The sequence below is a fragment of the Callorhinchus milii genome, unplaced genomic scaffold, assembly GCF_018977255.1.
Source record: "Callorhinchus milii isolate IMCB2004 unplaced genomic scaffold, IMCB_Cmil_1.0 Scaffold26, whole genome shotgun sequence".
NCBI classification, from domain to species: Eukaryota; Metazoa; Chordata; class Chondrichthyes; order Chimaeriformes; family Callorhinchidae; genus Callorhinchus; species Callorhinchus milii.
Window position 1 is genome coordinate 4,835,284 of NW_024704767.1, and position 24,343 is coordinate 4,859,626.

Below are 24,343 nucleotides of genomic sequence, written 5' to 3' on the forward strand. Positions count from 1 at the left end.
AATGAAAGCAACATTATTTAGAACCGCTGTCACTATTTTTCATGTTTTCGAACCATTTTTCAAAATATTTTTTAATTTCTTGCTGTTTGCCAGCGTATATTTTGCTGGAGGATTTATGCAAACCTCAGAGAACATTATTATAAATAACGTCTTCTAGCCCTTGCTAATACTATAACTAGTGAATTTTAAACATGCAGAACATTTTTTTATTGTTCAAAGAGTTTGATATGAAGTTTGCTTTGAGAAGCGAAAGGAAACTACGGGGAACCCTTACTAAGATTATGACAGCCTCTCTGGGGATTTCCATCGACTATCTTGCCACAGGTGTAACTTTAATATATGAATCAATCAAAATGAATGTGCAAGTAATGTATCAATGTAATTAGGCTGAGGAACAAGAATGACAAGATGTTGACTTTGTAATGAATCATCACGGAATTGGAATTAAGATATAAAAACATCCATAAACCGATCAAACCGTATGGTAGTGCTTGGAATTGGAAGAAAAGGGAAAGGAACTTATGCTGCCCATCACCAACAAAAACTCTAAACCGATCCAGAAAATGTACCTTTTTAAAAAAAATTTAAACTATGAGAAAAGCTATTTGAAACTCTGGCTGAATTTCTTTTTAAAAATAAATATCTTTCATTGTTTATTCTTAGGACATATAAATAAGCACAGTAATGGGTTAATATATTTAATGGGTCCATTTTTCATTTGAATACTTTCATAAATTGTTATGCCAGGTGTTAAGATGCTAAGTGAATCCAGAAAGCAGCCCGATGAAGACCTTTGGTACATGTTTAAATACCTTAGCATTTTTCAAACCTATTACTTGATCTTATATGATTGACAGTTCCTCATCAGATCCTGAGGCATAACCTTGTGAAACTGAAGTTAGACTCTTTCAGTTGCTTGGATAGAGTGACTCTGATTCTGGCAGCTGAAATATTAGCCTTGCTCGGACTGTTCATCAATTATTTATGAAACCGCAGAGTGCTGCCTTCAGCTGTGCCGCATGGGAAATGATCATATTGTACACCTTCTGAAACCCTAGTCAGGTGAAGTAAAAAAAAACACGTCGAACAGCTGAAGGCCATAAGAATTGCTTAGTCCCCTGTTGTAGCTGTTGTGTGTATGTATGTGGTGTACGTGCGTATTTCAGATCTTTTATGTTTTTTGATATTCAACAATGAAATAGCTGGTTCATTAGTAAAATCCATTGGCTGACTCTAGCCTAAGAGTTTAACCCAGTATGAAATGCTGATTGGACTATGAACGGAAAAATCACGGTTTTAGTGGATGCCATTTTCTGACACGGGCTGAGCTGTCTCTTTCTTTCCTCTCAGAATCCAACCTTTGACCTTACTCAGCCCACCTCCGAGCGTCTTCTGGGGGTTGATTTTTTCATTAGGTTGTTCTTACTTTTCTAAATCATCTTAAGAAAATTGGTGATACCCTGTTTTAAAATGTTAAATATTGATCTTTTATTAATGCAATTAGGAATGACATATTTCTTAAATTTGCAATTTCAGTAATTGGCCTTTGTGTTTTTAACTGCAAGTACTTGATAACACTGAATAATTCACTGAATAAAATTAAAGGTCCCAGTTTAATTGTTTAGGCTGAAATCGGGAGGTGGAGGAGGGGGTGGGGGGTAGAGACTTAGAATTGCAAGAGCTGATTATATTAGTTTATCACCTCTAGAGCGCACCGAAAAAAATAGCTGTAAAAATAGGGCTACATGGTGTTGAATAGAAAAGAAGACGTCCCTCGAGGAGCCAGGCTACTTCCTACTCTGCTCCTACTCTGGACTCCTATGTCAATCAATGTCCATTGATAGTGTGGTTCAAATTGGACAAGCAATATTGGATTTACATGAGGGAAAATATTGGTGGGCATATAATGAGAATACCCTGCTCCTTTTCAAAGTAGGGAATGTTCTGTGCCACATTGTACCATGTTACCCTAAAATTCTGCCACAGGATTCAAACTCACCACCTTCTGAACCCCAAGACAAGCATTCTAGCAACAGAGCTATGCTGACATAATTTCCTCGCTAATCATTTTGTCGAAATTATACTGGAAGCCTGTATTATGTTCCCTTAGAGCTTACATTTTAAAAATGATTCAATTTATAAAATACTTGTACAGTGCAACCCCTGATTAGATAAAATCATTGGTGAGAACACAGGGAGTTTCTACTACATTAATTGGTTATTTTTGTCTTTCTTATCAAGGTATGAATTTCTTATTCAAGTGTCATTTAATTTTGCTGTAAGTTATAGTTTTCCACTAAAGAGATTTGTCTTGTAATTAAATAAATTAAGTCATTAATTCTTGCTTTCTTTATCCTCGAAGCTGTAGAGGAGTAAAGACCACGTGATCTTTGTTTTCACTAAATTATCGAATTATTATCTCCAACCTCCCTTTTCTGTCTAAGGTCCTTGAGAGAGCCATCGCCTCCCAGCTTCGATCTTTCGTCTCCTCCCACTCCCTCCATGAGTCCCTCCAATCGGATTTCCGTGCTGCCCACAGCACGGGAACTGCTCTGGTCAAGGTCACGAATGACATTCTGACCATGTGTGACCAGGGCTCTCTCTGCCTCCTCGTCCTCCTCGACCTCTCCACCGCCTTTGATACTGTGGACCATTCAATCCTCCTCCACCGCCTCTCCTCCCACCTCAACCTTCAAGGTTTTGTCCTTGACTGGTTCAGGTCCTACCTTTCACACCACCTCCACTTCGTCTCTGCAAACGGCTTCAGCTTCAGCCCCCGCATTGTCTCGTGCGGCGTTCCTCAGGGCTCCGTCCTCGGTCCCCTCCTTTTCACCCTCGACATGCTCCCCCTTGGTAACATCGTCCGCAGACATGGCGTAAATTTCCACATGTGTGCGGATGACACCCAACTCTATCTCTCTGCCTCCACCCTGGACTCCAGGACTACAGGCGTCCTGACCGACTGCCTGTCCGACATCAAGTCCTGAACGAGGGACAACTTTCTCCAACTGAACGTCAGCAAGACTGAGACCCTCTTAATTGGCTCGCGCCAGCGTCTCCGCACCTCGGGTGCTGGTAGCATCAGCATCCACAGCTTCACACTCAATCTCACTAAGTCAATCGGGAACCTGGGTGTCTTGTGTGACCTGAACTGTCCTTTTTCCCCGACATCCGCGCCATGACCGGCACTGCCTACCACCACCTCCGCAACATTGCCAGACTCCGCCACTGCCTCACCCCTCAGGCTGCCGAGACCCTCACCCACGCATTCGTCACATCAAGGCTCGATTATGGAAACTCCCTCCTCATCGGCCCTCCCAACCTTTTCCCTTCACAAGCTGCAGATCATCCAAAACTGCAGCTCGTGTACTCTCATGCACCGTGACCCCATCACTCCCACCCTCGCCTGACTCCACTGGCTCCCTATCCCTCAGAGAATCGAATTCAAGATCCTTGTACTCACTTTCAAGGCCATCTATGGCCTTGCCCCCTCCTACCTCTCTGACCTGCTGACTCCCTACCAACCTGCCCGCTCCCTCCGTTCAGCGGGCTCTGGCCTGCTCCATGTCTCCCGCCCGACCCGCCCTACACTCGATTGCAGGCTTTCAGCCTCTCTGCCCCCATGCTCTGGAACTCCATCCCACAGTCCCTTCGCCTCACTTCCTCCCTTGCCTCCTTCAAGGCCGATCTCAAGACCCTCCTCTTCGATCATGCCTTCAGTCGCCCTCCCACCTCACTGCCTTCCCTCACCCCTACCCCACCCCTCCGCCATGCTCGGGTCCTGACCCCTGACTGTCCAGCACCTTGGGTCGTCCTCCCGACGTGAAAGGCGCTCTATAAATATAATTTTGTTGTTGTTAGAGGTTCAGGTTTTGTTCCAAAAAATGTCTACAAAAGTGAATCTGGCTTTTTGCAACTACAGTAATAGATATTTTTGGAATATACAATAAAATTACCACTGCATAAGATTGGAGCTTTATCAACAATTCGTCATAATTTATTTTTTGAGGGTTTTTCTCTTTTTTATGTCTGATGTGATAGTGCTTTCAACAAAATACTTAGCCATCATTTTCTTAGTAAGCACGGAGTGAGATGACAGTCACCAACCTTTACTTGCTGTCTGGTGAATCAATTTCATAAAAGGGCCTATCTATAATTGCCATCTTATTCACAAGAGGACAAAGAGTTCTCTTTTGCTTATCCTTTCACAGCCTTTCTTAGCCTTAGTCTCATCCCAGGGAGATCTTGAAGACATGATAATCATCATATAAAGTGGGATAGTATTCTTTCCCGCAGAAGGCAAGTCCATGACCTCCCATCCTTCTCCGGCTCCACTAGCTCCCCCGCCCCCCCCACGCATACACACAAGTCGCAGAAGTTCAACTTTCCGATCCTCCTCAGCCTTGCCCCACGCTGCCTCAGCTATCTTCTGCAACCCTGACCATTCCATCATCTACTTCAAACCCCCATCTCTCACAATTGCTATTTGCCTCCCCCCACTACCACCCCACGAGATTGTGTGTAAATTCCATCTGCTTTGTTTCCTCTTCTTTCAAAACCCATCTAAAGGCCTAATTCAGATTGCACCTTCAACCACCTCATCCTATCCACCCACCCTTCATTCTGTCCCATTTCGAACACCACTCCATCTTTTAAAAGCAATTCTCCCTATGTGAAAGGCATACAAAAGTCCAAATTGTTATCGTAGCTTTTTGAAAGTCTGAAAAAGGCCTCGGTTCCTTATAACACTCATATTTTGAAAGCAATCATTCCTTGAGGAAAGATTACATTGTTCAGTTATGCCTCGGAAGTCTATTAATTGATGTTACTCAAAGTTTTGATACAATATAATTAATAGAATGATTAATAAATTTCATGTTTTATTCAAACAGACCATTTCACTGATCATAAGTATTAATATCTGGCGCCTTTGGGATGTCTTCCCAACGTGAAAGGCGTGATACAAATGTAATTTGTTGTTGTTGTAGTATCATTATGCACAATGTGAAGGGATTCCCATTCCTGGAAAGCATCTTCAGTGGTGTAGTGATTGTTTAGTTTGGCAGAGGTAAGTTTCGGATTTGAGAAACACTGCACACGTCAGATCCTAGAAAGCTCTAACCCCTAATAAGTGCACTGATTATTTTGATAACGTTGTAATAGCTGCATTTTTTATTTCATCTAATAATTTATTCAAAAACAACTGAATTATTACTCCTGTTGCAATTTTAAGTGTTTACCTTTTATTTTTTACCATTGTATATTCAATCTGTTAAGGAGAGAAACTTTCCACCTTGAGAGATTATCATCCAGATTACCTCATTACGATTCGCTCCTAATGAATCAATTAGGAATCTACCAACATAGAGCAGAATGGAGCTCCCGTGGATATGTGTGATGCACTTCCCGATTACCAGCAGCAGTTGCTCTTTAGTGGATCCCAGTAGCACATCGTAAATGTTCAACCCAAGTATTAATGCATCAGTTGTGTAAGGGGAAACATTCAGGCCGTTTAGTTCGGGCCACCGCTTCCTCCACAGAGACTAGAAAAGGCCAGTGGAGGGCTTAACAGTCAAGTGATGCTTTCCCTGACACGTGTCTCTCTGCAGGTGTGAATGCGTCACTTAGGGTTCTGTTCTGATGACGTCATGATGTGTTTGACACCACAATGTACCGATAGCATGACCGTCGCATTTTAAGCGCTCTGAGACGCCGTCCGGCATGGAGGACGCTATATAAATCCAAGTTGTTAAGTCCTGTGGTGTACAAATCACCAATGACAACAGTAAAACGTGCCCAGCAAACAGTGCTAAAATGTGGCATGTACCCCAGTGTGTTTATCTGACAGCAATGCCCCCGCCACTTACGAGCAGTGGCAAAATGTGAGCTAGACACAGCGTTAGCTTTCCGTGCTGAATGATAAGGAGATGCATTAAAAGCTCCCGCATTGGCTTTGGATCATTCAGCTGGGGCAGGGCTTGGATCATTCAGCTGGACTGAAGCCAGATTCTAATCTGCACACGGGAGTTTTGGCACAAGCACCAAAGCTAAAATTTACTATTTCAGACACATGAAATATTCATCTGAAGCTGAAATCCAAACACTACCATGCTCTCCCTTACATGAAAGTGGATGAATGAAGCTCAGCAGCCATAATGGAGGAGGGTAACAAATAACATAAACATTGTATTAGAGGGTGAATGTCAAAAAAACATTGGAACTCTTTTCAAATTTCTTTAGCCTGCCACAATATTCAATCACTCTGCCAGGCATTGTGTCGTATCGGGAGCTGAAAGATTGAGTGTTCTAAGCTGATAGTTCAATAAACTGGAAATATTAGCAGAACCTGATCTTTAAACGGACTCCATATGTTTACTGTGCAAATTCACAAAGGCCTCGCAACCCTCAGACTGTTCTCTGAACTGCAGTTGAACCTGAACTTACTGCATTGTCTGCTGCTTCAGGCTGCGATCTTGACCCTCAGCTGACTGCATTCACTTCAAAAAAAAGCCAGTGATCCTCAAGATGACTGTTAAGTAGGTAAACTGGGATGAGAGTTTTAAAAAGCATAATTAAGAGATTCAGTCACTGCACAGATTACTTTATGACTGGAGGCAGCCATTTGTAATAAGCTGTGTCAGTTTCAACTATTTCTTGTGGGTTAAATGATAACAAATGATAACAATACAAAATTACATTTGTATAGCGCCTTTCACATCAGGAGGATGTTCCAAGATGCTGGACAGTCAGGGATTTGGACCCAAACGGTGGGTAGGGGGGGAGCAGTTGGGGTAAGGGTGGAGGGTAGGAGGATGGCCAAAGACGGTCGAAGAAGAGGGCCATGAGACATGGCTTGAGCGAGACAAAATCTTTCATTTTGATTTTTTTAAATGAAAGTGGGAGACATAATAGGATTACAAAAACAAATCTGAAGATGGTAGAAAAATGCTCATTTTCATCATGTCTTGATTATGATAATTATCATAATTATAACATATACATAATTATGATAAGCCCCTCATCGGCCTTCCCAACTCTTCCCTTCACAAGCTGCAGATCATTCAAAACTCTGCAGCTCATGTCCTCTCGCGCACCTGGCCCTGTGACCCCATCACTCCCACCCTCGCCCGACTCCACTGGCTCCCCATCCCTCAGAAGATCGAATTCAAGATCCTTGTCCTCACTTTCAAGGCCATCCATGGTCTTGTCCCCTCTTAACTCTCTGACTCCCTACCAACCTGCCCACTCCCTCCGTTCAGCGGGCTCCGACCTGCTCCATGTCTCCCGCCCGACCCGCCCTACCACTGATAGTCGAGCTTTCAGCCTCTCTGCCCCCACACTCTGGAACTCCACCCCACAGTCCCTTCGCCTCGCTTCCTCCCTTGCCTCCTTCAAGGCCGGTCTCAAGACCAATCTCTTCGATCGTGCCTTCAGTCGCTCTCCCACCTCTTTGCCTTCCTTCACCACCACCCCACCCCTCCCCCATGCTTGGGTCCTGACCCGATTGTCCATCTCCTTGGGACGTCCTCCCGACATGAAAGGTGCTCTATAAATGTAATTTTGTTGTCGTTGTTGTTGATAATTTCACTACAACTAGGGTTGCAATTTTAAGTTTTTAACTATTTTTAAACGATTTACTATAATCGGAGTCCTGTAGCTCAGTGGTTAGAGTACTCGCTTTGCAAGCGAGAGACCTGAGTTCAATTCCAGGCAGAGGGCGAAACCTTGGGCAAGTTTCCTCACTCCACACACCTAATAATAATCCCTCCAAAAACCCAAAACAACAATAAATTGGTCATTTTCAATCTACGACTGTTTGTGGGACATTGCTGTGCGCAATTGGCTGCCGCGTTCGCCCACAAATATACAGTCAATTCACTTTACAGTGTGTTCTGTGAAGCGCTTTGGGACGTCCTCCCGACGTGAAAAGCGCTATATCAAATGCAAGGATTATTATTTATTATTATAATCCTCCCAATTGTTTTATTTTGTTCACTTCCTCTTGCCATTAATTGTAGAGACTTTGCCGATATGTGCTTCTATTGGGAATTTCTTGCCTAAGCTGATGTTCTGAAATCTAATAAATGGGAATCGCAATGTATTTATCTTCAAGTGTGTCTGAATGTTTTTTTAAATGAAATTTGTGATATTTACGTGATATGCTGTAAAAACCCAGACAAATTGTGAAAGCTCTACAAATCTCTCCAGCTACATTATCCTTTTAATATAGTATTGCAAACATAAGAACTGGAAAGTGGTGTGGTGCCCAATGCATGAAATAAAGATTTAGGAATAGGAGAAGACCATCTGGCCCACTGAGACCACTTTGCTACAGACCATTCTGTGGCCAAATTGTAATTGGAATATTTGCATTATAAAATTTGCAACTTGTGCAATGGGATCCATTTAGCTTTTTTTTTAAATGAAAGTGGGAGACACAATATGAATACAAAACAAATCTTCAAATTACTGGAAAGAAACTTAGCCAGTAGTCTGGCTGTATGGAAATAAACCTTATTGTGCTTTTAAATTGGTGGTAAAGATGAATTAATGTTGTAGATATTTCCCATGTCACATCTGTACACGAGTAGTAATTGATTGATTAGATCGATTGTTTATGATTGAAGACTAATGATAAATGCGTTCCCTTGTGCCATATGTTAAGTGATATTCATATTTCTGATGACTATGCATTTTTAAAAAATTCATAATAGATCTCTATGTTCTGAAGAACACTGTGGGATACTTCTAAATCATCATTAGAACTAATGTTTATTTATTTGTATACGTATAATTCTTGCCATCTTTCACTGAAGAGCATGATGGCATGAAGTGTTGGAATTAATATTATATTTTGTTGCCTGAGACCATCAGCAGCAGCAGCCATTACGTGAGAACTGAGTTGTGTTCAAACCATGGAATTGCATCTATAGTATGTTATTGGTCAAGGCAGTGTGATGTGAGGCTGATGTTCCTGAGTTCTACTCAATTACCTTCAGGGTCAGGGAAACATTTCAGACTTATTTCTTTTGAGGTTAACTGTGACTTTTCATCTCTTTCAGGAAATTAAATCAATTGTGTGACATGGGGCAAATTGAACGAGTTCTGTGGGAAGAAATGGGCTAAACAGGCCAAATGTTTCATTATAATCTTATGAACAACTATATTCTAATGCACTGACAAGACATTAATTGAACTAAGTAGAAATAATTATAAATAGTGTGCATCAGTTCATTTTGTCATCCTTATACTTATTTTCATTAACCTGTTTGTTCACAGTGTTTTGCATCAACATCTTGAATTTGTTATAGTTGTTATAGGTCACCACTAGGTGGCACTTTATTGGATGCTTGAATTATAGTGTGTGTCCAACAGTGATCAAAGGTTGTCATTACTCCTGTATATTAAAAGGTGACTTGTTATCAAGAAATAAAACAAATCAATCGGCTTATTATTTTCAATGAACAGTTCCCATGAAGAGAAAATTCAAATCATCTCAAATCCTTTCATTACAATGTTTCATGTTAATGAAGCTTAGTATGAATGATGAATCTTATTATAAAACTTAATGAAAGATTAAAATACGGTAATTTGATTAGAAGGGTGAGTTAGGTTGGCCAAGCACAAAAGGACTCTTAAGGAAGTGATGTTTAATTCCACTGTTTGATATTCTAAAATTATGTGTGTACAGATACTAAATGACTGCTTTTAAGAATTGTATCTGGTGAAGGGGAAAGAAGGTGTATCGTTTGAAAAAATAAAGGTTGGTTGAGAGCAATATATCTTTCATCAAGATTCTCTGTAAAAATATTGGGATTAGTTAGAAATGTGCACATTTTAGATTTGAATTTCCAGTCAAACTTGTTTGTTACACAGTTCTTAGCGGATATAGCTTCTTACAAGAAAATAGATTCCTCCATTCTCCTCACCATTTCAAACATCAATTCAAGCTCATCAAGAACAACAAACCTGAGGTGCTCTGTCTTACTCAACCAGAAGAATCATTATGTGACATGGTCACCACATGGCATCTGTCAGCACAATCCCTGGTGATCTATCTCAATGTGGCAATACTCTATCAAACAGGGATGGCAGTGTTATCTCAGTGACATAGTGGTCAGGTGGATTGGTTGCAGGAAATAATTTTGGGGGACACTGAAATTCTGTGCTTGGCAGAATTGACATTGGTTTGTAATTTGAAATTGATACCGTTCGCTCGCAGTGAAGGTTACTGGGAAACTGTTATAAATTCACAGAGCTAAGAAAGGCACCCATGTTAAACTCCCCTCCTCCTCTCCTGAAGGTGCTTTGATTCCTTTCTCCTTCTAAGTTTCACAGGTGTTGGATGCCCCCTGGTACCTCATCCAAGCACCAACTCATTTAAGGCAGCTGGGTTCCCAGGTTCCTTCAAGTCTTCTTTGTCTGACACATTGATAGCGGCTTGGCAGGCAGGCAACCTTTGATCTTAAAAATGTCTCAGTATCATCGACGTGCAGATTAAAGTAGTCTAATCAGTGCATGGCTTTGAACTCTGTGAATAATCTGTGTGGATTAAAAAATAGATCTTTAAGATTGGACTGCATTTGGATTTGTTATAATGCAAACTATTCATACTGCCAGAAGGCTGTTGTCACCTCTCAGGATGGAAATCTAACCCCAGAGGTGTTAAAACTAAGCTGCTTATGAGGCTGCAAGTGCTGATTTGTGAAGTGGTGTAATAGTAAGCAGGTTTTCATTAAAAACAATCTGTCATCAAAAAGATATGGGAAATACAGTGGATTTCAATAACCCCAAATTTTAAATGGTGGTTATTTGTACACACACACACACACACGCACACACAAGTGCAGTATATTGGGAGCTATAATTCCAGCTATGGCATCACATAAAATGGTTATGATTTTAGGTAGATATTTGTTAAGCAGTATTTTTAAAATCAAAATTGTGAATTAGAGCACATTGTATGAAGCAATGAGAGTGGAATAAAGTTAGAATCCTATGATACTGGCATTGAGATTTGGCAAACAAACATTATCATTAAGATTCAGTCAAGTATGAATTATTAGAAATGTTCTTTTTCTGTAGGATTAGTGTATTTAACCTCACCAGCTCTTTACAAGTTTATACTCACAATAGGTTTCGCTCATTGATGTTCAAAGCACTCCTTTCTCAAGTTGCCAAATACAACCACCATATGGGCTGAAATGCAGCCAGCTAGCTACTAAATTACAAACACCCCTTTGACTTCAATTGAATAGGAGAGGATGTCAGTTACTGCCTTCCTCCTGTGGCCCCACCACAAGTGCACCTGCACCAAGTAACTGGCATTCATCCTCCAAGAGACTCCAATATACATCTATTGTTAGTTTGAAAACGACACTAATCTTCTGATATTATTAACCTAGTGATATTATATTAACCCGGCTTCCGTCACCCAATGAACCACGAGATAAAATGCAATAATTATTTGAGTTTCTCGAGCATGTTTCAGACGACCTGTGCCAAGGCACCAAATACTGTACTGAGTTCTTAAAATTGTCTGTTTGTTCGTTTTCTCTACTAATTGCAGGTGTTGGTGATGTTAAAAATGATCCTCCTTGGTGGTTCATTAAGGACAAATTCTATGCTATTTGGTGTTCAGGAATTATGACCCTGCTTTACTGTTCTACTAGGTGGTCCACGGTCTCTAGCGGTTGAATGAGTGTTTGGCTCACAACCAGAGATTGTGAGCTTGCATCTTGGAATTGTCTGTTACACGAGACTTTTTGCCTCAGTTGATTGAGCTCCATCCACTTGTGGTCAGAGTTACCTCATTCAAATAATAATAATAATCCTTCCCTTTGATATCATGCCTTATCATGTCTTTGAGATGTCTCAAAGCGTTTCATAGAATATACTGTAAAGTGACTGTATATTTTGTGGGCAAAATGTGGCAGCCAATTGCACACAGCAGTGTTCCACAAACAGTCGTGGATTGAGTGACCAAATTATTATTATTATATTTATTTATTTTGTTTAGAAGGGATGGTAGTTGTTGACCTGGAGTAACATTACCAACAGTGATTGAGAGGGCACAGCTGACCTCTACTCCTGGCTGGACAATGAAATACTGGTGACAAAAGAGTAGGGTAACAAATAAATTAAAAGGGTACATTCCAGATAAAAAGTCACATTAAACAGTTTTTTCAGTGTATATACATGATGGCATTAATTCACTTTTGTACTGGGATATGTTTTTGTTTAAGAATAGTGTTAACTTGTTCAGGTGGGTATTACAGATCCCATGACACTATCCAAAATGAGTTTCTCCCCCAGTGTCCTGGTTAACAATTCCCCAAATTAAAATTTGTTGCTCACCACATGACTGTTTGTGGGACATTGCTGTGAACAAATTACCTGCTGCATTCACCCACAAAATATACAGTCACTCCACTTCACAGCATATCCCGTGGTGCTTTGAGACCAGCTCCTAATGCAATACCAAATGTAAGGATTATTATTATAGTATTATATTAATACCTTAATGTATATAAAACTTGCTTCAGAAAAGATCAGATTGGGGTCTAACCAATGTTAGACACCAAAACAGCTTCAGCTTAGACATTCTGCGGACTGGAAATTGTTTGCTTGGAAAAGGTGACGCATTCAATACTGACCTTACCTGCAACCTCACCCTCATCCCTATCCAGAAAGAGGTGATGTTCTTTAATGTCTTAATTGACTGGATTTCAAACGTTGATAGTTGAGGTGGTTTTGAACGGTTCTTTGAACAGACAGTCTAAAACTAACCAGGCACATTTGAGCTGGAGACAACATTAAAATTTACAAAGAGGATTTCAGTAGGAAAAATTGATGATGTCTCGAAGTGCTGAGCTGCATGATGCATTAAGGGAGACAGCTGTTAGACTAGCAGAGGTGCCCTGTCTCCTCATATGTAGTGTGACAGCTGAGCAAGGATCAGGCAGCCAGCTTGCAGCTGCTGCAAGGGGCCCACCATGCAGTACATTCAGAGGAGGTTCCTGCACCACTCTTTCACCTGGTATCTCTTCACTTTTCATCATCGCTAGTAATCCCTAAAATTCTTGGTAGAAACAACATAGTCGTACTGTTTCCCTGTGTGTTGTGGTTGTTGAATTGCTTCGATGCAGTTTATCAACAGGAATTAGAGCAGTTCAAGAATGCGGAGGGGATTAGAAATAATTTTTCTGTCAATTTGCTGTGCGGGATAAGAATAGCTCTATGAAGATGACGTCCACATTATCACATATTAATTTGCAGATGGGCTGACCTAAATGCAAAGAACAAGAAGTTTATTCATGGTTTGCAGGCCCTGCTGAGGCAGCTTATTACTGGCAAAGGCAGGAGTCAGAGTATGCTTTTGGCAATCTGCCAAGCAGCCAATCAATGCAGCTCAGAGTCAAAGGAACTGAAAATCTGATCCCTTTATTTCTGTCTGGGTCAGCAATGTCAGTGCTTGCTGCAGAAGGCGGATGATAGGCACTCCTTTGAAACGATACAATCTGTGCAGCGCTGTGGCTTTTAAAACAAAAATCTGCCAAAAAAAAAACTAAAGCTTTTTGAAGATGGCTGTGCATGGATGAATCCATTTTGGGATACCAGAAAGACTGGTAGAATATCCCAGCCTAGCGAGGACCAACTGAACCTAAACACATCACAGAGAAATTGAGGGTGTTTCATTTTACCAGTTGACCCGATTCCACGGTGAATAAAAAATAAATCTACAATCATTTTACACATTACACAGTGGAGTCTGAATCCTCCTTGCATTCGGTAATTGCTGTATCACTTCAGAGCTTAAGAAATTTGCTACCATAGACAGAGATTCTAACTGTAGTTTGAAATAACAAATCAAAAAGCATTTTGCCTCATAGGGCATTCCTTTATATTTATTTCTTAAAAATGCAGAGTGTTTGTGTGTTTATTTTAAAGCTTTACACAAGCTATATTTACTCATGGTCCAGAGTTTCAGTATTACTATGGCAACCTCATCAACTGATTTTTTAAAAAAATGATTAGAAAATAAAAGGCTAACGAGCAGGTCATGTGTTTAAATGGTATTTGATCTTGGCTTCCTACCTTTGGACTTGTTTTGCTCGTGTTCCACTGGGTCACTAGATGGAGTAATATGGGGCAGCATAGCTACCGTGCAGAGACTTAAAAAAACTGAGAAGGTCCAACCCAATCTTACAGAAGTGCTGCTGCAAGACATTGCTTAGATCAACCCCGGAGAAAAATGTTTTTGGAAAGAGGAGCGTTATATATGGTTTTAAGTATTTGCTCTGGCAACAATCAAATATTTCATTTGAATTTGTTAGTTTATATGTGATAAGAAAATATTGTGTGTTTTCCTACTCGTACAATTTTCCATTTGCATTTTAACAAGGAAACAGGGATCTACTGATTTTTGTTCCACAGAAAGAGAATTTGTTTTGTCTGTTTAGATTGTGAAGGGTGAGATTCATTTTCATTTTCCTGGTTCTCAATTTTCAGTGACGACTTACAGTATCTACAGTATTTGAGGTTGAAACGGCTTTGGTGAATCTTCCACTATCACACGTTTGCCATTTCCACAATTCGAACGTGGCCATCCCTTCACCACAAGTAATATTTCATTTATTGGGCCTCAAGGACATACTTGTTTGTCTCAGTCTGTACCCATCCACAATCCTTCAATACTATCCTCAGTAATCTTTTGAAGCAGTGAATCAATGCAGCACCAATTGCTTTTGTTATTCCTATATTATATAGTATATTCCTCACATTCGCTACTCGTAGAAAGCAACATTTTTCTAATACCTCTACCTGTCATCTTGCTTGAGGCTCGTTAATTTTAAATAATTGGTTGCTCTAATCTCAAGACCTAAGTCAAAAACCCTTTTGATATTTATAGCACCCATGCTTCTCATCATTTTATTGACGAGGATCATGGCCTCTTTCCTCCTCCACAATCCTGTTTTTCTTATTGGATCAAATTCAGATCTATGAACAGCTCATAATGTATCTTTAAGTCCCTCCATTTTCATCATGTTTATCTATAATCCACACATGATGATTCATCCACAATGAAGACAAGTTGCCTGAAACCACAGAAATGTTTTAAATGAAATCTCACCAGCTCTAGAAAGTTGTAACTTCTTTTAATTTACAGTTGAGACCTGAAAAAGTAACTTATTCGATTAGCTTCATATTAGATAGACTGCAAACCTTCAGTGAATGATCGAAAAGCCTTTCTTCTGTATCGCTACTAATGAGCCACGCTTAATTTTGTACATACATTTACTGATTTGTATTCCAATATGAATTTCCTAATATTTTTCTACTTTAAAATCCATCTGCCACCCTTTGGTCCATATGTTGCCTTGGTGCCGACCTTCCTGAATACTGTTTATTGTATGATTTGCCTGTTTAGTGGCACCCAATCATTTAACACAAAATATTAAGAAATAATTCAATATTAATGTAACATTGTGCTTCAGCTTGTTCATTAGCGCAAAGAGTAGCAGGAAACAATAATCTGCTGCTTTGCTCGAGCAGTAATGAAATGTTTAACGAAAATTGCAGGCTTTTCCGTAAACTCCTCAGATATATTCTAACTTTTTTGAAAAAACACAGGCAAGTGTAACTGTTGGCATTAAATTATAATTCTGGACATAATTATGCTTCCAAATGTGATTTTGCATTTGTTTTATTTTATGGAAAACAAATTGGTAATAGTTTACTCCATTGACCCTTATAAAGCCATTTACTAGACTGGAGAATCAAAAATTGTCGACTCCTTGTATCACTGAAATAGTTTAGAGCCAATTGGAACCCATGACCTGCAGAACTTAGCATATGGGACGTCTAAAATAACCTGAGGCTAGACAATTATTATACATGCAGGGAAAAAATGCAGACAGCCATAGAGACTGTGTGTTCCTTAAAATTGTTTCAGCTTAGAAATGTACTGTAAATGTATTCACAAAAACATTTTCAAATTCCAAATATATTGTTTGAAGCGGAGCTCGGCTTTGATTCAGAATTGGCAGTAGATGGTATTGCAATTCTACTTTCAATAATTACCTAGTTACAAATGTATTAGCTTGTCTTTATTCCAAGTGGGAGCCGGAGACATTTTGTGAGTAAATCCACTGAGTTGTTTCCAACCCACTGACTGTCACTGCACTGCTTTAAATTTCAGCAATGACCCCACCAGTAGCAACTTAAACATCCAATCAATTGCAAGTAGCATTGCAGAAAATGAATAAGTCTAATGAACTGGAAATAAACCATGTGCCTATTATAAATGAGTCCAAATGGTGTTAATACATGCAAAAAGCAGTAGAAATTGCAGCCCTGGCAAACCATTCAGGAAGCCTACATTCTGTGAAGTTGAGCTACACCTTGAAATAGACAAAATCCTTAGATTGTGTTTGAGACCATATTAGGGAGAACAAAAGGGGAAGTAATTCAGTATTTAGCACCAAATTTGGCATAAGATAAAGCAATGTTTTTTTAGAAGAAAAAAATTACATGAAATCAGTCATCTTGTTTTGAGCAGCTGGATAAGGTCCTGTTCTAAAGGGCTTTAAACCTCCCGTTGAGGAGAGGGTACATCAGCTGTTTAACACTGTCTGGATTCTTTGGAATAGAAGCCTAAGTAGGCATATATACAGCACAAATTTTAATCAATAATCTTTGTCTTTCAAAGTGTATTTTTCAACAATAGATCTTCACATGCTTCCATGCTACATCTGTCATGAATAGTTCAAAAATATAATATAATATGAAGCAAAGCAGTATTCTATTCCGTGCATTCTTTATTAATTATTGGTGTGTTTTTCATTTTATATACAGAAGTTCCTGGGCTAGCTGGAGTCAGACAGACAGCTGAGAGACACAACTACCATAAGGCAGGTTATTGAAGGCCACGGACCACTCAACACCAGATGTCACATCCACAAGGCAAGTGAGTCACCAGCTTCAGAAACACCCATGGGGTATGAGTGGAAGAATCTTGACTGCAATCTTGACCCTTTAGGCAGTAGAAACTCCAAATTGTCATTTTAGACCAGAAAGTAATATGCAGAACAGCACAGTCAATCTGCACGGTGTGGTGTCAACTGGAGTGATAGACATTGGAAACCGAGATAGCAGTCACCATGTAACAACAACAAACAATCGAGAGCTAATAAGCATAGTTGAACTCAAAAGATATAGCCCAGATTGCTGTGACTGAAATGCTATTTATTGCTGACTTCACCCATATGGATATGAACCAGCAAATGATAAAACCAACTATGCAAAGAATTGATGTCAAAAATCTTTGGCTTGGTGGTCATGTCATCACAGAGCTCAGATCAAATTCAGCACCCCCTGTTCCAGCACTGGTGCCAGTTAGACTTCCCTTAGGGGGACTGTTGCCCAAAATAAATTTGGGAGTTTCTGTGTGTACTGCTCCACAAGTGTTTACATGAGACACAACTGTGTATCCAGGACCCTTACACTCTATAGCTCATTAACTCTTGCCGATCTTAGATATCAAGTTTCATTTCTGAACGCACTTCAAGAAATGAAGTTGAAGCCAGTACCAACAAATTGTTTTGGGCTGTCAGGTGCATCATGCTTAAGCTTTTTGAAGTTTAGAGAGCCAGTTGCACTTCTGGCTCTTTAATAACATTGGGACCTAATTAGTGTCCAGTACCAGTTAATGTAGCTCTGCTTTGTTACACATGGACACATTGTCATTTCAAATATTACATTTCATATCTTCACTTGCCTTGCATCTCTGTTAAATCTGTCAAGGTTACCGGCTCTGACACTTTCGTCAGCTATGCTACAAGAAGCATCAGAGAGTGTGTGAGTGTTCAGGAGCAAAGCACAGGACCACCCAGGGAAGAGCTAGTGCAGTTCACGCATAGTTCTTTTTACCTGAAGGAAGTTTCCAAAATATAAAATATTGAAAAGAATTCGCATTGTGCATGAATTCATTGGAAAGTTGTTTTGAGTAACCTTAAGCCATCTATTCTTGACAGAACCAAGGCATAAGTCCTTTTAGAATCTTAAATCTTACTGTAAAGATATGCGCTCCTTCGGTATCTGTACTTATTATCGGCGTGATTATAACAATGGCTTTATGTCTGGTCATTATCCATTTTAATCCTTGAAGATCCCATGTGTCAATTGGGAATCAGGAACATTTGCCTTAAAAATGTCATTATTGGGATAAATGTGCTAATAGGAAAGCTGCATCGTGGGGGATGAACATCATTCTCACAGCTACTGGTGATACGGGTGTTACTGTAGATTGACAGGTGTCAGGACTTACAGAATCATTTAGAAAATCAATCATCAGTTGTCCACTGAATCCAAGTCTTCTCGAGTCTTTCAAAAAGAAATGCAGATAATTAGCTCCTAGTCTGTAAATTCTGTTGACAGGGTAACTTCTCCCTTTCCTCACACGTTCCAGTTGTAGCAGAGCAGCTGTTGTTTGGTGTGAATTAGTAGTCCCTGAGTGTTTAATACATCCCAAAGCCATTGCTGTGACCAGCATAAAGGTTATGTGTCCATTTTAACTCTGGTTGCCTTGAATGCTAGATTTATGTGTGAAAAGCATGGCTGGGCAAATTTTCTTGCTGCTCTCCTCTGTAATTATTAGTTTAAATTGGGTATTAATGATTCTGGCAGGTACCAATGTATGCTGGATGGAAAATGTAAACTACTGGTAACTGCTGTGAGTGAATTTAGTGCAGGAAAGCCGCTTTCCAGACTACACATTAAAACTGTTCAAGTGCAACTGACAGTAGAAAAGTCTAGGCTGGCAAAAATTAATACTTACAATGTTTTAATGTGAGTTTTACATGGATGGACTGCTCCCACTCTACTAAGCCACCAACTTAAATGTGGGCAGTTTACAGCTGTGTCCCTGCCTACCTGGAGCTAGGCTGCCCCCTTCTGCAAGTCCAAAACCGAACAGGAATAGAACAAAGGTAGGGTCGCCTGGATCATCGCTTAACTTCTGTTTGCCACTTNAAAAAAACTGAAAACTTTTATTAAAGGTATCTACATCATATGTTACAGAAGCCACCAGGGTGGAAGAACTCCTGCTTTACAAACTCAAATTATAGTGTCCCAGGACTTTAGAAATCGTCAGCCAGCCAACTCAAACACCTGGTGTCTAGTCCAAGATCAGCCAAAATGCAAACCTAGTTTTGATCCTGATTCCCAGGCAATGGTTAGGACAGTGACAAACACAATAGTCTCATTTGTAATGTCTGTTACTGCAGCTGAGATTGAAGGAGTTTTGACAGGGTGACTATAATTATAGCTTGCATTAGCTGCTTTTAAGAAAAGATCTTCAAAAAAAAATTACTCTTCGGAGAACTAAGGCTACCCACTTAAGAAAACAAGGTGTTCCACTGTTCAAAGTCCAGTTCCTGTACTGCAAACAATCATATGGCAAAAATGTTAGCAGTAATCTCTCCTGTGGTCTTAAATGGATCTCCTAATATTGTATTAGAAGCTGTAGAGCAGGTTCTGCTTCAGTGTCATGTAAGCATTGTTATGAACACACTGTTATGAACCCTACCTGAGGTGCCACGATCAGTTAAGATAAGCTTCAAGCTTACTATGGCAAAATCATTTCTGAAACATTTACAAATACAGAGTTAGGCACAACAGAAAATGTTTTCATGAGGATTCATGGTTCCTTGTTGAACAATATATTTGAGACTGATGTGTTTGTGGTAGCTTTTTCTACACATGTTTAACCTCACATTTCACTTCAACCACTATGGGGATTTCCCTGTGACCTGTTTCAGGAGAAATCACAGAGAAAAACGATGACTCTGAACTACCGATGCCTGTCCCTCGCGCTCTCTTAAACTCCACCGTGACTAAGGTATTCAAGTGAAAGGTTAAGGCGCAGCCGAGTAGCTGAATACAACAACAGCAAAATATGTATTATGAGTAGCTGAATGTCAATTTCCTTCATTTTGTAGGCAAAACATTTCAGTTTTGATACTTCTAAAAACAGAGAGTTGTGGATTCTTTATTTTGTTTAATACATACTCTAAAATTCTATTTCCATGCAGAGGAACAGCTTGATACTTTAATGGGAAGATGATAGGTTCTGGAAGGCTAACTGTAAATGAACTGAAGGACCTTCTTTGTTGGAACTGCTCTTGTGATCTTTATAAATAAATATTCTCTTTTACTGCCATTATCTGATCCATCGAGAAATGGTAAAGCCATATTTACAATTGCGTTGCTTTTTGTACATTTCCCACATTACACACTGTCCCTGATCAAGATCAGCAATTCAAAACCTGTTCCTAAATGCCTGCCAACGATGCTCTCATCAGGAATGTGAAAGCATTTTGATATCCATATTTTAAAATTTCCTTTCCTGCTTGGTGAGGGCGAGGGAGGGGATACAATATGTAATGTGCTAATTATCACCTTGTACCACATTACCCCACCCCACTCTCAGTTCCTTTTCAGCATCTCCCACATTGGCACAGCTGAAATCATTAACTCGCTGTATGGGAAGCAGCGAGAACAAAGGAATCTCCTACTGCTCCACAACACAGCATATTGGAGCTTCAGTACATTTTTGTACTCTTTGACCATGCTTTCAGTCATCTTTTCCCTTCTCACCCCCTCAGCTCTCACCCCCAGCTCAGATACCCAGCCAGTACTGTTAAGCACTTTGGGACGTCCTCCCGATGTGAAATGCACTATAGAATGTAAATTTGCATTGCATTGTACTTTGTTGGCAATGCCACCCAGTTTTATCTCAACTGATTCATTTAAAATGCAAGCACATCCAAAGGGTTAATTATGTATCATGTGTTTGAGCTTTACAATGAGGTAGCAGCAAATTCTGAGATTCATGATAAATATCCACAATATCATTTAAAATGAATGGGGTTGCATTTTATTAACAATGCAGTCCTCGATATTCTTACATTCAAAATGAATAGAAGTATGACTGTTTTACATTATGTCATCATCACAAGCAGTTTCTCACTATTTTTAAACTGTTTGTGTTGGATAGTTACCAAAATACTGAGGCCAGTAGGCGTATTAATCTGAAAAGCTTTTGCCAAGCATTTTAGACTAAAAATCAGCCCAAAGGAAGGAGCAGCCACAGAGAAATTTAACCCTTTTCTTTCATCAACGATTGAGTTCAGTACCTCAGAAACAATTTGTACGTTTCAGCATATTGCATTGATACAGGCAAAATTTATGATAATCCAATTGCATCATGATAGTTTTGTCTGAGATAGATGTATAATTCTTAGTTGGAAAAATGCCTCCAAACTTAACCGAAAAAGACTGTCCACAGTAAATGTGAGTATGGCCTAATAAGCATTGTTTGATAAATATTTAACAGAGTTTTGTCTGTGTTAAAAGCTCATAATGTTATTGTAATGATGTTGAAATCTGTTATAACATAACAGAAGGCTCAGAATACATTATAAACAGTGCTTCAATCATTTTAGCCTCAATGAAATGCTGATCATCACTGAAATAAAGCGATCTTTTCATGACTGGTTTATAAAGCGATTGCCCATTCAAACATATAATGAAAAGATTGCAATTTTTAGCAATGGGGCGTGATAGACCCCCTCCCCCCATGTGCATTAAACAACATAACTGCTGTTGAAGATACCGATGCAGAGGCTGATTAGTGACAATGTATTTCTTCATGAATCAGATTTTCTCCACTTTTCTGACTTGTATTTATTCATTTGGAATTGGAAATCTGGAACAAGTTACATATGACCTCCTTTATGGTAAGAACTGCACTTAATTCTCTCAATTGTCCTGTTGGTAGTTACTTTGACTTCTCTGTTTCTAGGGTGTTTTAAGTTCTTTGTTACTTTAATTAATATTTAATATTAGTATTTACAGAGTCAGTCAGCTGTAAGAAACAGTACCATTGTAATATCAGATAAGGATGAACATTATGTACATTATAAATTAAAGTGAATTAAATTAAACTGCAGGCTTGAGTACTCAAACTATTCGGTGGTTATACATCAGACTTTCTCGACTGAATGAGGTCTATATTGGAAAACTTTACCACTAAAAGCTGATCAGGAGACTAAGAATTGACTAATTGTCACTATCAGTTTTAAGCAACCAATTATCGCGATAATTGATGCTGCTGTGAAGTCTTCATTCAATACTCTCTTCTCTGGATAATGATGATATTGATTATCACAGTAAACCTAATAGGCAAAATTTGAGTAGTCATTATAAGTGTGTGATAACTGATATTACCGTACTGTATGCCATTTTGTTTGGCGTCTGCAGTGTCTCAGTGAATATATTACTCAGTGCTGCTTAGAAATAAGATGCCTTTATAATGTCTAACAGTAACAAACGAACCAAAGCTAACTAACCTATGATGATTGCTTTTTCATATATTGTAACTAGGTAGAATGGAAATCCTAGCTTGTTTTGTATACTCTTAAGCATGATGATGGGCTTCCACATGGGTCAGACATCCAGCTGGCCGTAAAATAAAAACTAGCTCAACAAGTTATTCACTGCAGTAACTAATTACTGTACCTTTGATCAACTGTGCTGAGCTGAATAGAGATGCCTTTCTTATGTTCAACAAAGTTGATCGCCAATTGTCATAATGACTTCAATGGAAAGTTTGCACGTAATGAGGCTCATATAAATATAGTAGTTTTGGTCTGTTACTCATTGTCCTGTTAACTGAAAGGACATGAGTAACAGGATAGGGAGAAAATGCAAGAGTAAAATTCAAATGTTAATGTCCTTGATTAACGGTGGTGGATGATGAACTATGATTGTGATATACCATAATAATGAAAGATAATATTTGCATGGATGATGGCATTTATTGAGAACTATATTTAAAAGCAGGATTGTAATTTGGGATACAATAATTTCTTAGAGAAAGGTTGGCACCATTTCAAATGGCACTGAATTTATTCTCGACCTTGCTATTCATTCCTATTTGCATAGGCATTGTATAATTACTATTGGAGAAGACAGCAGAATGCATTGAAGCTGATCTTTGTTTTTCCTTGATGGTTCCCATTCTCATTATAAGGAATGCAAACTCCAGAAATGACCCTGATGTCAAACCTTTGACCCTAGATATTTTATAAAAGCAATAATGCATTGCTAAGGGTCCCGGAGAAAGGGATTTTCTCCTGCTTCAATAACTACTACACTGTCATTTGCTTTGTGAAACTGCTCTCTATAACCACGGCTGTAAGTGAAGAATACAAGAATGGTGACTGATTGTGATCAAATGAAGACTATGAGTCTTTTCTCTTCTGCCCTATCTTTGTTTCATTAGTAATAGCACATGGATCCTGCTTCACTGCTTTCTCATCGATTTACTCCAGTTGGTTTAGTTATCACTAGGCATCTGCTGCTGCTGCTACCGATGATGTAATTCCTCATTACCCAACAGTTATTCCCAATTTTCTAAATTCCCCTTGTTGTTGCTGCCTCTGGTTCACTTAAAGAGCTTCTGATTACACTGTATTTTGCCTTCATTTTAATAGCCATAGTTGGTCAATGTTTCATTAATAGGATCCCATTTGTTATGTTTGCTGCAAATGATCTTTACTTGTGACAATGCCGACTTGTGCTTCTTTATTTTGTGGCTCCATCCTTAACACTCACAATAATCTCTACCAGACAGATGTATTGCCCTGAGGCCTTAGTATTATTAGACTTCTTTGCATCCGCATGTTCATGTTGATACAGATTGTGTTGATACAGATTTCCCGCCATTTAAACAACCAGATTATTCTGATGTTATCAGTTTAGACCTTTTCATCCTTTGTGTCAATGCGAGTTAAACTTCAATTCAAAAAGCATAATGTCTAATGAATTTTAGTCTTTCAGAAAACTATTTTGGCAATTGGCCTGTAACTTGTCTTCCCAAATTTCCCAATGTGCTGAGCAGTTTGCCGTTGTGGCAATCACTCTGCTTTTCATTGGCTTGTTCGTCTCTATTTAATTTGGGTGGCTTGCTTGAAAGATACTAATGGAGAGAGCTTGACTGTTTTTAACAGTTGTACTGTATATCATTTCACACATTACCAAGGAATCTGAGTCCTGCAAAAAGACCAGTCCCTCCCAATAAATAGAATCATTTCATGTTGACATGCAGGAACTTGCTCTGATGTGATCTACTTCCGAAACAGAGTTCACTTGGGTCAACAGGACTTTTAATATAAAGAAATATTACAGATTAGACCCATTTGTGTACAATGAAATGTCCGTTCAAGTGGCATGTCACCTGAATCCTTTCCACAATACAATCGAGCATTGATACGTAACC